Raw genomic sequence first — 15,055 nt, 5'->3', positions numbered from 1 at the left:
GTGGGTTTTTGTTTTGTTTTTTTCTGATCTAAGAAGGCTCATCTCACCCCCCCAGAAGCATATACACCCGGAAGTTATACAAAAATTCTTCTAAAATTTCTATATTTTTGCTTACAATTTTATAACTTTATTTTTTACAGTTAGATGTTCAGTTAATTTAAGATGTATTCTTTTTGTGACATGAAGTAGCAACCTAACTTTGTTTTCTTCCAAATGTATTAGATCCATCATGAAGTTTCCAGATATTAAGTGAACCACCATTTTCCCCCTTCACTGAAATGCTCCTTCCCCTTAAAAAACAACAACCACAAATTATTAAATTCCTGTATATAAAAATTGATTTATGGACTCTCTAGTCTACCCTACCAATCTATTTGTCTACCTGTGGGCCAGTACCATTTGTTCATTCGTTAACTGATCCAACAAATATTACTTGAGGGCCTACTCTATGCCAGGAACACTTCTGGGTACCAAAGGGTCAGTGGCAAACCAGACAGCAACGCTAACTCCTGCCCTCATGATACCTACAGCCTTGATTGGGGTGACAGACAATAAACAAGTAAGTATGTAGTATGTCAGATGGTGTTAAGTGCTATGGATAAAAACAAGCATAGGGATTAGGACATAGGGAACCAGGAGGTGACAGAAGCTATAATTTAAATAGGATGGTCAAGAAAGGCATCACTAAGAAGGCAGCATGCGAGCAGAAATCTGAATGAAGTGTGGGACTAAGCAGTAGAGATATCCAGGAGGAAGGGTATTACAGGCAGAGTAAGTGTAAAACACAAAAGCACTGAGGTGAAAGCCAGCTTGGCATATTGGAGAAACAGCAAGAAAGCCAATAAGGCTGCAACAGCATGAGTAAGAGGAGACAGAGGAGATGAGTGGAGGGGAACAGGGAATACTTACAGGCTGTATTAGTCAGCTTGAGCTGCCATAACAAAATACCACTGGCTGAGTGGCTTAAACCACAGGAACTTATTTTCTTACAGTTTTGGGGGCTGAAAGTCCAAATCAAGGTGTGGACAGGTTTGGTTTCTCCTCAGCCTTCTCTCCTTGGCAGCTGGCCACCTTCTTGCCATGTCCTCGTGTGAGCTTTTCTGTATGCCTACACATCCCAGGTGTCTCTCCCTCTTCGTATAAGGTCACCAGTCATATTGGATTAGGGCCCACCCATATGATCTCATTTAACTGTAATCACTTCTTTAAAGGAAAATAAAGCAAGTAAGGGAAAATGATGAAGCAGGGGCTGGGTAATGCTTTCAATAAGGTAATCAGAGAAGTCCTCCCTGGTGAGGTGACAGCTAAGCAGAGATTAAAAAGGAAGGGAGGAGGAAAGTCACACAGAGATCTGGAAGAAGAGCTTTCCAATAGAGGACACATCAAGTGCAAAAGCCCTGGGACCAGAGCATGTTGGGTGTGTTTGAGGAATAACATGAAAGCCAGCTCAGCTAAGGTGAAGTGATGTAAAGAAAGGACAAGTTGAGGGCTTCCCTGGTGGTGCAGTGGTTGAGAGTCCACCTGCCGATGCAGGGGACACGGGTTCGTGCCCCGGTCTGGGAAGATCCCACATGCCGCCGAGCGGCTAGGCCCGTGAGTCATGGCCGCTGAGCTTGCGCGTCCGGAGCCTGTGCTCTGCAACGGGAGAGGCCACAACAGTGAGAGGCCCGCGTACCGCAAAAAAAAAAAAAAAAAAAGAACAAGTTGAGGTAGCAAGGAACCAGATAATGCAAAGACTTATAAACCCCTTACGGCAATATAGAACACTGAATAAAACCCTAGATTAGGAATCAAAAGAGTTACTTTTCTAGTCCCTGCTCTGATACTAATCTCACTGGATTTCAACTTCTTATAAGGGAGGGGACTAGATTAGCTTGCCTATAAGATGTGAGCCTGGAAATCTCCTGTAAACTGAAAGATGCTCACCAATATTCATGGCATTCCAAAGCAAAATATATTTTTACCCTTAGAGTCTACTGTATTCATGCTTTTATGCCAAGCTTTTATGTCATCTAGTCTCTTTGGACCACTTACAGAAATTCTCATTCCCATCTAAAAATGTCAATATTCTTAACAGAAAAAAAGGTATCCTACCCCACATCTTCTTCTCACCATTACTCTATTTTACAATTCCCCATCCTCTACTTTTACCCACTCTGTTTTCTGATTGGCCAGACAAGTCCTGAGCAGCTCTATCCAAAGCTCAGCAACTGCCTGTTCAGCATAGCCACAGTTCAATGCCTGAACGTATTAGAAAAAGAATAGTCATCACAAACTGTTTCCTGTGATTTGTTAACATAAATGGGGCTTTGTTTCAATGACATAAAGAATCTCATCACCATTTCATCTCAATTGCAACTGTCCTAATAAATAGGATTTGGGGGCAACCATTGCCTTCCTTCTGTCTTTAGAATCCAAATCTAACGACTGGGATAGACACAGGGCCATGATGAAAGTTTGAGAAATCCCACAACATTTCATGTCCTGCAATAGAACATAAACATTGAGAATACTTAGTTCTGATACTTGAATTTTGCAGCATTCATGCCAGACTATAAGGTGTGTACCCAGGTATAACATATATAGAATTTTAGAAACTAACTCAAGAAAACAAGCAGTTGGGACTTCCCTGGTGGCACATTGGATTAGACTCTGTGCTCCCAATGCAGGGGGCCTGGGTTCGATCCCTGGTCAGGGAACTAGATCCCACATGCATGCTGCAACAAAGGAGCTGGCAAGCTGCAACTAAGGAGCCCTCCTGCCACAACTAAGACCTGGTGCAACAAAATAAATAAATAAATATTTTTTTTTAAAAGCAGTTATTTTTCTGAGTTTTTGTCAAAGCTAGTGCAATGGTGACCAGAAATCTGTTTGCCTCTTCTTGTTAATGTGGTTTCTAAACCTGTCCACAAATTCTTTGATACATTTCACTTCACAAGGTGGAGCCTAATTCCACTTCCTCTGAATGTAGGTCAGACTTAGCAGATTGTTTCTAATGAATAGAATGTGGTTCAAGTGATGCTATGTGACTTCCAAAGCTAGGTCATGAAAAGGGTAGCCTCTGACTGACCCTCCCTTCTCTCCCTTGGATTACTCACACCAGGGAACGCCAGCTGCTATGTCATGAGGACATCCAAACAGCCTTTGAGAGCCCATAAGGAGAGAAATTAAAGCCTCCAGCCAACAACTACCACCAAATTGGCAGCCATTTCATTGAGCCACTTGGGAGACAGAACCTCCAGCCTCAGTGAAGCATAAATGACTGCAGCTTAAATCAACATCCTGAAAGCAATCTCATGACGGACCCTAAGGAGGAACTACCCAGTTATGAATTCCTTATCCATGGAAATGGTAAGGATAAAAAAGTATAGTTTTGGGACTTCCCTGGTGGTCCAGTTGGTAAGACTAAAAGCTCCCTATGCAGGGATCCCCGGTTTGATCCCTGGTCAGAGAACTAGATCCCATATGCATGCCTCAACTAAGAGTTCGCATGCCGCAACTAAGAAGTCCACATGTCGCAACACATGCCACAACAAAGAAGCCTGCATGCTGCAACTAAGATCCTGCGTGCTGCAACGAAGACCCATGCAGCCAAAAATAAATAAATAAATAAATAAAACATTTTTTAAAAAGTATATTTTTGTTTTGCACCATTAGGTTTTAGGGTAATTTTTTATGTAGCTGTACATAACTAATGCATTTGTTATCTGAAGATTAGGGTCTCAATTCATGAAAAATACAAATCAAAAGCATGATATATCAATCAGTGAACAAAGACCTGGGATTTAGAAATAATAAAATTTTGACTTGAACTCTAATTTAAGCAATAATAATAGTTTCCACAAGCATAAAATGAGAATAATCCTTTACCTTCAGGATTTTCATCTTATGAATTCCTTACCCCTATACATTCTGTGTAGAGTCTACATACCAGCTACAAAAGCAATTCCAGAAAAAGATCCACTTCAAGAGTGGAAGCATGAAGAGTTCTATATACATACTCCCCAGTGAACCAAACATACTGGTGAAAATTATTTTTAAAAAACAATCATTTAGGGCTTCCCTGGTGGCACAGTGGTCGAGGGTCTGCCTGCTAATGCAGGGGACACGGGTTCGTGCCCCGGTCCGGGAAGATCCCGCATGCCGCAGAGCGGCTGGGCCCGTGAGCCATGGCCGCTGATACATACTCCCCAGTGAACCAAACATACTGGTGAAAATTATTTTTAAAAAACAATCATTTAGGGCTTCCCTGGTGGCACAGTGGTCGAGGGTCTGCCTGCTAATGCAGGGGACACGGGTTCGTGCCCCGGTCCGGGAAGATCCCGCATGCCGCAGAGCGACTGGGCCCGTGAGCCATGGCCGCTGAGCCTGTGTGTCCGGAGCTTGTGCTCTGCAACGGGAGAGACCACAACAGTGAGAGGCCCGGGTACCGAATAAAAAAACAAAACAAAACAAACAAACAAAACAATCATTTAAAGTGTCTGTAAATTGTCCTAAGTTTAGATGGCAAATGAAGAAATATTTATTTAAGAAAATCTACTAAATCTTGATAAGAAGTGAGAGTTTGTGGCAGTTTACCCATGGCCCACTCACTTGCCACTCCCACCAATCTCAGTGTGATGGAAGCTCTACTCCAGTTGCTACTGATAAGAGGATGGGGCTCCCTCTTCCCCTAACTCCCAAGGGATATGGCATCCCCCCCATCAAGAAGGATGGGCCACCAACATTTCTGTTCCTTCCCAGCTCTGTGTTATAGAGGCTAAATTTCAGGTAAGTGCAACACAGAGGTTTAGGGCTCCCTTCTTAAGCCCAGACCACACTCATAAATTGGAGGCTCAATCTCAGATGAAGCAGGCCAAAAATACTGTGGCCCTAATTGCTCTTGTCCCAATCTGTTGGTAGGACAGAGATTTTACTCCAGGAGAGGCAAGCCAAGAAGACCAAAGGCTACTGCCCCCACCCAAAGTCCTGTTCATAAGCAGAGTTGTCATTCCAAAAGAAGTGGGTCACTGTCCCTAACACCTGCTATGGAGCAGTGGCTCAGAGATTTTGCCTAGGGAGGAAGGCAGTCATAACAACAGAGAGCTCTTAAGCTCTCCTCAGAGGAAATGACTTTATTTAAAACAGTGTAGGGAAGTTCAAACCTACACTGGCAATCTCAGAAATAATGGAAAAATTGGGTAAGAAATTAAGAGGAAGGCTGATAGTTTCATGATATCAGCAAGCTAAACTGGTAGATCAGCAAGTTTAACAGAAAGAACCAGGGAAAGAAAAAGTTAAAATAGCCTCCTGGGGACAGAAGACATGTCAGAGACTAGTCTCAAACAGTACACCAGCCAAGGAGCCCAAATTGAATTGGACCAGATTATAAAGAAATTTATGTCCGAAACAATAGAGAAATCAGCCTAAAAGCTGGTTGTGATACCAACAGAGGCAGACAGCTTAACAGAGAGATGAGGGAAAGAGACAAAGAGAGCACTGCTAAAACACTGTCATCCCAGAGCAACTTGTGCACATTGAAGGCTATAATCTCTAAGGAGCAAGTACAGAGTCTGCACAGTGCAGGGGCAACAGACTTCACTAAAATAGTTAAGTCACTAAACAAATAAATAAATAAACAACAACAAACAAGTCCCAGGGGAGAGGGATAATCAGTATCAGATTTGCTACAATATATTACCTTAAGTGTCCAGTTTTCAACAACAAAAAATTACAAGACATACAAAGAAACAGGATGTGTGACTGACTCATACATAGGAAAATAGATAGGCAACAGAAACTGGCTGTGAGAGGGCCCAGATATTGGATTTAACAGACAAAGATTTCATAATAACCATTATAAACATATTGAAAGAGCTAAAGAAAACCATGCTAGAAGAAGTAGACAAAGGTATGACAACATTGCAACAAATAGAGAATGTCAATAAAGAGAGAGAAGTAATTTTTAAAAAGAACTACATGAACATTGTGGAGGTAAAAATGTACAATAACTAAAATGACAAGTTCACTAGAGGGGCTTAACAATAGGCTTGAACTAACAAAAGAAAGAATCAGCTCTCTTGAAGATAGACCAATGGTAATTATGCAACCCAAAGAACAGAGGGAAGAAAAGAATGAAGAAAAGTTAACAGAGCCTCAGAGAAATGTTGGATACCAGTAAGTGCACCAACATATGCATAATGTAAGTACCAGAAGAAGAGGAAAGAGGAGACAGAGAAAAGAGCAGGAAAAAAAAAATTGAAGACATAATGTCCAAGTGCTTTCCAAATTTGATGAAAAACATTATTCTACACGTACATTAAGCTCGACCAAGTCATGTAAACACAAATATATCCACACACAAACATATCATAGTAATAATGTTGAAAGACAAAGACAAAAAGAATTTAGAAAGCAACAGTACAAAAACAACTCATCGCATACTGATTTCTCATCAGAAACAATGGGGGCCAAAAGGCACTGGAATGACACATTCAAAGTATTAAAGGAAAAAAATTGTCAACCAAGAATCTTCTATCCAGCAAATCTATCTTTCAAAAATGAAAGTGAAATAAAGACATTCCAAACAAACAAAAACTGAGAATTTGTTGCAAGAAGACCTATCTTACAAGAAATGCGAAAGGAAGTTATTAAGGTGGAAAACAAGAGACTGCAGACAGTAATTCAAACCCTTATGGGGCTTCCCTGGTGGCGCAGTGGTTGAGAGTCCGCCTGCCGATGCAGGGGACACGGGTTCGTGCCCCGGTCCAGGAAGATCCCACATGCCGTGGAGCGGCTGGGCCCATGAGCCATAGCGGCTGAGCCTGCGCGTCTGGAGCCTGTGTTTCGCAATGGGAGAGGCCACAACAGTGAGAGACCCACGTACCGCAAAATAAAAATAAAATAAAATAAAATATAAACTATAAGCAAGACAAAATGAGCTTTAATGGAAGTCTGAGATGGGAGAAGGAATACTGAATAAAAATATTTATGAAAAAGCAAAGATACCAGTAAAGTTAATTATGAAAGACAATATAAATGCCTATTTATTCTTCTTTCTTCTCTTAAGTGATTTAAAAATCAACTTTTAAAACAACAGGTATATAATTGTTTTGTTGGCCTACAACACATAGAAATGTAATCTATTTGACAATAATAGAAGGAAGTGAATGGAAGCAAATTTGTATTTCAGTAAGGTAATGACACCAGGTGGTAACTTGAAAACACAGGAACAAATGAGGAGAACCAAAAATGGTAAATAAGAAGATTACTATAACAAACTCTATAAATGTACACTTGCTGTCCTTTCTTCTCTCAGCTTCCCTAAAAGACATAAAATTATATAAAGTAATACTTATAACAATATATTTTGGGGTTTGTAACATATATAATGTTATTTTTAAAGCACCAAAAGGGGGAAGAGGCACTAGAGCTACACAAGAGTAATGCTTTTAAATATCACTACAAATAAGTCAGTATAAATCTGAATGGATTCTGAAAAGTTAAAATGTACATGGTAAACCCTAGAGCAACAACTAAGAAAATAATTCAAAAATATCTATATAATGAAAAAAATTATTAAAAGAATTAAGATATTACAGTAGGAAAACATCCACATAATACAAAGGAAAGCAATAAAGGAGGGAAATAGTTATGAGACTAACAGAAAATTAAAACAGCAGACATAAATCCAATCACATAATAACATTGTATGTGAATGGATTAAAGAATCCAGTCAAAAGGCAGAGATCACCAAAATAGATAAAAATATATCTCCAAATATATTTTGTCTATGGGACACACACTTTAGACTCAAAGATACAAATAGGTTGAAAGTAAAAGGATGGAAAAACATATATCAAGCAAATAGCAATAATAAAAAGCTGAAGTGGCTATATTAATATTAGATAAAATAGACTTTCTACCAATCCAGTGTTGATTATATTTAAAAACTCTGCTTGTTTACAGCTCCACCCTCCTTATGTTGCTACTGTCACCAACTATATCTTTATACAATGTGTGCCCATTAATATACATTTATTGTTATTGCTTTACACCATATATTTGCTTTTTAAATTATACAGGAAGAAAGGTTACAAACGAAAATTGCAATAATGTTGACTTTTACATTCACCTATGTAGATACTTCTACTATTTTTCTTTATTTCTTCATATAGCATTAAGTTACTGTCTAGTGTTCTTTCATTTCACCCTGAAGGACTTCCATTAGCATTTCTTATGGGGCAGGTCTGCTAATAACTAATTCCTTCGGTTTTTGTTTATCTGGGAATATCTTCATTTCTCCTTCATTTGTTTTTTTTAACCTTTAATAAAATAACTTTGGAAATAACGTACATTTCCATGACACCAACACTATAGTTTTCAGAGTCACAGTAAGATACACAGAATTCCATCTGTAATTAATACAAATGACAACAATTTAAGCAGTAGTTTCTGTTACAAGGCAAACAAAATCAAGAAAGCAACCACCAAACAAAAGAGACCCAATGCTTCAGAGAAGGCAAATCCAAGAATAGCATATGAGAACAGTTATTGTTTCATGAAGGGTTTCTGACATAACCAATGATGAGGTCACTAAGGACTGTTCCAATACCAGCACCAGACCAGTATTTCTACTGTTGCAGCACCTGCATCGATAAATTTGGCTGCAGTATCAATGTCTCTGCTGATTGCACTGGTTGGAAACTCCCACTGGATTAGTTGAGACACCATTCTGGGCCCCATTAAATACTGTAGAGCTCTCTCCAGTCAAAGAGAATATCGATGTTGCAGAAATTCCTCTGGATACAATCCTGGATCCAGCTTGGATCAGAGTTGGGGTGCAGACAAGTTTGGCATAGGTGAACTATATCTTTGGGGTGACATAGTTGGAGGACTTGGGTGACAGGTGACATGGGCTCCTCTCCCACTTTCCCTCTTCCTGGGGGTGGCAGCAGTGGCAGTTGAAGGAGTGAGGCTCTCTTTCATTTTTCAAGGATAGTTTTACCAGATATAGAATTCTTGGTTGACAATTTTTTCTTTTAGCACTTTAATTCATCCCATTGCCTGCCAGCCAACATGGTTTCTGAAGAGAAACTGGTTGCCAGTGTTGCCGAGGCTTCCTTGTACAAGATAGGTCCTTTCTCTCATTCTGCTTTCAAGATTCTCCCTTTGTCTTTTCTAACAATTTGGCTATATTGTGTCTTCATGTGGATCTCTTTGAATTTATCCTGTTTGGAGTTCATTAAACTTTTTGGATATGTAATTTCATGTCTTTCACCAGATCTGGGAAGTCTTTGTATATTATTTCTTCAAAACGTCTTTCTGCCCTATTTTCTCTCTCCTCTCTCTCTAGGACTCCTATAATACATTGGTACGTGTGATGATGTCCCACACACTTCTTAGGCTTTGTTCTTTTTTAAAATTTTTATTTTTTCTTTCCTGCCCCTCAGACTGGAAAATCTCAATTAACTATTTTAAAGTGTGTTGATCAAATTAGCTATTGGGCACTTTGTTTTAATTTCCTCCTTAATCACCCATTAGTGAGGGTGGGACACCCATTCTAGGATTAAGGGCATGCCTGAACACATGACAACCAAAACAGGACAAGTGAGATTGAAAGCAGTTTGTTACACATATACTTACAGCCTGGGGGAGAAGGACATCACACACCACACAGCACCCCATGGGAGTTGTACTCAAGAACTCCCATGTGAGAGGCAGGCTTTGTAATTTCAAGAAGGTGGGTTGATACCTGGTTCCTGCAGTAAGTTGTGATTGTCTTGTTTGAATACTTTCACAGACTTGCAAGAAAAGGAAACCCGTTACTCAGGGATAAGCAGGAACTGTGCCTGGTCCCTATAATAAGAAAGGTTGTTTGGTTACGGGTATGGAGTTTCTTTTTGGAGTGATGAAAATGTTTCTAATATTGATTGTGGTTATGGCTGTATAGCTCTATGAATATACTGAAAAACAATGAATACTTTCAATGGATGAATTTTATGGTATCTTAATTATATCACAATAAAGCTTTTATATTAAAGGTTTCTTTCATAACTAATGAGAGTTTATCTTAAGGCTACACAGAAAAGAAAAAAAAGTATAAGTTTTCAGCTCAGCTTCCGGAAGTCCAGTTTTCAAGGAACAATGGTCTATGACCTTTTCATCATTCATGATCCGACAGCAGCTCTGCTGACTTCTCTCTTCTTTCCCTCTGAAACAGGCAATTGTTGTCCCCTACTTTAATAAGTCTACCACACAGGTGACTCAGTATTTCTAGATTTCTCCTTCACTTCTAATCTTGGCTTTTGCCTCTCTTCCTTTTGAGAGTCTCAGATTCAATTTTTTCAGATATTCTTGCCCCCTTTTCTGAAGAGTTCTCATGCTAGTCCACTCATAAGTCACTGGTCTGGCTAATGTAATATACCTTTTAGCTAAGGCAATTACCCCTGATTTAATTAGCTGTGGCAAGGGCAGTAGGTAATATGATACATTGCTGGTGGGAATGCAAAATGATACAGCCACTCTAGGAAATGGTTTACTCCTTTCTTGTAATGCTAAATGAATTTACTCTATAACCCAGTAATCCCACTCCTGAGTATCAACCCTAGAGAAATAAAATCTTATGTTCACACAAAAACTGTACACAAATGTTCACAGCAGATTTATTTGTAATGGTCCCAAACTGGAAACAACCCAAATGTCCTTCAAAGGGTGAATGGATAAAGAAATTGTGGTACATCTATACAGTTAACACTACTCAGCAATAAAAAGGAACAAATTACATGCAACAACTTGAAAGAATCTCAAAACATTATGCTGGGTGAAAGAATCCAGCCTTAAGAGGTTACATACTATACAATTTCATTTATTTGACATCCTCAAAACCACAAAACTATAGTTATTGAGAGTAGATCATTAGTTGTCAGAAGTTATGGGTCGAGGGAAAGTATGACTACAAAGGGTTAGCACAAGGGAGGTTTTTGGAATGAATATTATTCTGATTATGGTGGTAGTTACATAAATCTACACGTGTTAAAATGCAAAAAAAGAGTACACCAAAAGAAAAAAATCAATTTTTCTATATAGTAAATCAAAAACACTAAAAACTAATGGGCTTAGAATATTGTTATGGACTGAATGTTTATGCTTTCCTCCCACCAAAATTTCGTAAATTTAAATCCTAATCCCAATTGTGATGGTATCAGGAGGTGGGGCTTTTGAGAAGTAATTAGGTCATGAGCTTGGAGCCCTCATGAATGGGATTAGTGCCCGTAGAAAAGAGACCCCAGAGAGCTCTATAGCTCTTTTTCTTTTTTCTTTTTTTTCGGTACGCGGGCCTCTCACCGTTGTGGCCTCTCCCGTTGCGGAGCACAGGCTCTGGACACGCAGGCTCAGCGGCCATGGCTCACGGGCCCAGCCGCTCCGCGGCACGTGGGATCTTCCCGGACCGGGGCACGAACCCGTGTCCCCTGCATCGGCAGGCGAATTCTCAACCACTGCGCCACCAGGGAAGCCCTATAGCTCTTTTTCTGCCATGTGAAGATACAACAAGAAGGTACGACCTAGAAGATGGTTCTCACTAGACCCGACTATGCTGGCACCCTGATCTTGGACTTCCAGACTCCAGACTCCAGAACTGTGAGAAATAAATTTTTGTTGTTTATAAGCCACTCATTCTATGATATTCTGCCAAAGCCCAAACTAAGACAGGTATTAACAAGCAAGATATGGAAGAAATGCAAATAGCCAACAAAGAAAAGATGTTCAGGTGTATTAAAAGTCAAACGAATGCAAATTAAAACAGCAACAAGATATGGTACATTTTTCAGACTGGCAAAAATGAGAAAGACTGATAGTGTCTATAGTGGTGATGAGCATGTGGGGAACTAAGCAGCCTCACATGCTGGTGAATATGTAAACTGGTAGAGCCGTTTTTAGAGGGTATTCTAATGGCATCTTTAAAAATATGCATATAGCCTTTAAACCAGGGAGTATAATTCATTTAAGCAATTCCAGTACTTACCATGGTGCCTGGTATATAAGGAGGCATTAAGCATGTGAAAATTGAGATTATCAGGTAAGATTTCCTAGAAAAGTCGAAAGTTTGAGCTGAACCTTCAAGAATGGCTAGGGTTTGAATCAGTGAAGAGAAAAAGAAGGATATTCTAGGAGAAAGAAAAGATGAGTCACAGTGGCTCAAAGAGGCAGGATAAATATGGTAAATTGGCATCAGCCAGGCTTCAGTGAAAAAAAAAGTAGGAAGTTAGAGAGTACGAAATGGAAATTTCCTCACACATGAGGTCCATCTCCTACTTTAGGACCCAAATAGATTCCACCTCCCCTAAGAAATCCCCCCATACCCAGAATTAATTGCTAGCTCCATTGCACTTCCATAGCCCCTGAGGGAAACCTCTATATCACTGGATCTCAAATTTTATCCTGTATCAGAATCACCTGGTGGGTTTATTAAACACAGATTGCTGAGTTTCTGATTCAGTAGGTCTGGGGACCACAATTTGAGAGCCACTGCTCTAGCCAAATTGACCTCCTTTGAATTGCTAAAATACCATTATAATGAGCAGCTGTTATTTTTGCCTTCCCAGCATTCATCCTGCCTTCTTCCAGTAACCAAACCCTTTTCCAGAAGGGAACTACTTCTAAATAGTCTAGGTGTGGCTGATTTGTCTCCCCTGACCATAGTAGACACATGACCAGTCAGAATATTCCATTCCCATCGTCACAGTAGTTGATTCAGGAATGAGGACATAGCCAATCAGAATCTTCTCTGGGATTTTTCTGCCAGACTTATCAGAGAAGATGCTCTCTTTCTGCCAAGGTTACCAAGCTGATAACATGTGAGTCTTGAGCTTCGGGTGGCCCTCATGACTACCAAATGGAGAAAACCTATTAGAGAGAAAAAGAGGACGTAGATGACATCACTTGAGCCCTTATATCCAGTCATGCCCAAACCCAGTCTATTCCACAGCCCTGTCAGTTCCATGTGTAAATAAATTCCCATTTTCTTTAAGCCAGTTTGAGTTGGGTATTTGTCACTTGCAAACCAGAGTCCTAACTAATATATAAATTGATATGGAAAAGGGGAGGGGTGGCAATGATAGACCTTACAGTATGGAATGCCATGAAGATTCTTCTATCCCTGGCTGGGAAGTAACAAGTCTTATTCTGTGGTTACACAGGAGCTCGTTAAAACTGCTGTAACTTGGAACACTGACTTTGTGCCTATCAAACCTAAAGCTTTAGAGGATTTTAGAAAATTTTAGATGTGAACACATGACTTAGGTTGTTCCAATCAGACTAAGGGAAAAGATTTATTTCATTTTAGTTGAAAGACCCTCCCTGCCTCTATTCCAAGAAATCACCAAGGAGGTCTCTGGTGCTCTCCACAGTTACTGGCAGCTTCCCTGCCACCACAAGAAGCCAGTCTTAGGATGAAGCCTCTACTGATAATAGCAGATGAAGAGAGGAATAAACCTGGGTCTATAATGACATAAATGAGCCATTGCCGATGTTTAGCAGTTTGAAGCCCACCCTACTGCTGAAATTTTGGTTACATAAGACAATAAATTTGTTTGAATTGTTTTTTTCTGTATCTCAAAGTCAAAAACAGAATATTCTAAGTCATAAAGTTGGCTACTTCTGGCATATAATTCTTGCAGGAAAGAACAAGCTTCAGTCAAACTGGTCCATCTGAAACCAAATAGGAAACACGACAGATAGCCTTGCAAAGAGGCACCTTTATTGCCTAGACAGAAACCCCAAAATGGTGTGAGTCAGATATAATAACCTTACTAGGGTGCAAAAGCCAAAACTTCTACTGCATGCTAAAGTAAAGAAGGAGACACAATGGGATATCTGATCAGAATCCAGGAAGAGCCAAAGAACCAGGACAGCTGAAGGGCCAAGGTCCTTCCTGCCTCCTCCAGCCCACCCCAAACGGCTCTAGGTGGGACGAAGGTAAATACCACATAGGTGAGCCAGTCTCTGGGATGCAGACTGGGGACAAGTGGAAGATAAGGTGTGCCTGCCCACCTCAAAGCTGCCTGAAGACAGAGGCCAAGACTGAAATAGTCAAATTGATTGAAGGAGCTTAACAGAGAAAGAGGCCTATTCCTAAGGAACAGAAATGAGCTTTCCCATTCAGCATCGATGGGGATGCAGTCTTTCTAGAAGGCAATTTAGCTAACAAAAACCTTTTTAAAAAAAATATTGTGGCCACACCTCGTGTCTTGAGAGATTTTAGTTCCCCAACCAGGGATGGAACCCAGGCCCCCAAAGTAAAAGCACCGACTTCTAACCACTGGACCACCAGGGAATTTCCCCAAAAAAAACTTTTTAAAAAATATATCCACCCCTTGGACCTAGAGTCTGTCATACAGAGTGAAGTAAGTCAGAAAGAGAAAAACAAATACCATATGCTAACACATATATATGGAATCTAAAAAAAAAAAAAGGTTCTGAAGAACCTAGGGGCAGGACAGGAATAAAGACGAAGACTTAGAGAATGGACTTGAGGAAACGGGGAGGGGGAAGGGTAAGCTGGGACGAAGTGAGATAGTAGCATGGACATATATACACTACCAAATGTAAAACAGATAGCTAGTGGGAAGCAGCTGCATAGCACAGTGAGATCAGCTTGGTACTTTGTGACCACCTAGAGGGGTGGGATAGGGAGGGTGGGAGGGAGACGCAAGAGAGAGGAGATATGGGGATATATGTATATGTATAACTGATTCACTTTGTTATAAAGCAGAAACTAACACACCATTGTAAAGCAATTATACCCCAATAAAAATTTAAAAAAAAATGTATCCACCCTGGATATAGCAATTTTATATATAGGAATTGCTCCTAAAGAAATGAAGACTTGGGCTTCCCTGGTGGCGCAGTGGTTGAGAGTCCGCCTGCCGATGCGGGGGCCACGGGTTCGTGCCCCGGTCCGGGAAGATCCCACATGACGCGGAGCGGCTGGGCCCGTGAGCCATGGCCGCTGAGTCTGCGCGTCCGGAGCCTGTGCTCCGCAACGGGAGAGGCCACAACAGTGAGAGGCCCGCGT

General features: G+C 40.5%; 1 protein-coding gene and 1 pseudogene across 8 annotated transcripts in view; both read right to left on the bottom strand.

Annotated features, from left to right (window-relative positions):
• Positions 1 to 15,055, bottom strand: part of ZNF638 (zinc finger protein 638) — a 153,203-nt gene that overhangs the window by 90,265 nt on the left and 47,883 nt on the right. The window contains exon 1 of one of the 8 annotated variants that reach the window (XM_028497210.2): positions 9,734 to 9,752. The exons of the other annotated variants lie outside the window; for them this stretch is intronic. The gene's annotated coding sequence lies outside the window, so the exon portion shown is untranslated. Of the gene's footprint in view, positions 1 to 9,733; positions 9,753 to 15,055 lie in introns of those variants that run through there. 8 annotated transcript variants of the gene reach the window in all.
• Positions 8,436 to 15,055, bottom strand: part of LOC102992453 (ATP synthase F(0) complex subunit C3, mitochondrial-like) — an 11,038-nt pseudogene continuing 4,418 nt past the window's right edge.

This window comes from Physeter macrocephalus, chromosome 12, assembly GCF_002837175.3.
Source record: "Physeter macrocephalus isolate SW-GA chromosome 12, ASM283717v5, whole genome shotgun sequence".
NCBI classification, from domain to species: Eukaryota; Metazoa; Chordata; class Mammalia; order Artiodactyla; family Physeteridae; genus Physeter; species Physeter macrocephalus.
The sequence above is the reverse complement of the archived record's forward strand: the minus strand, read 5'-3'. Positions and strand labels throughout refer to the sequence as shown.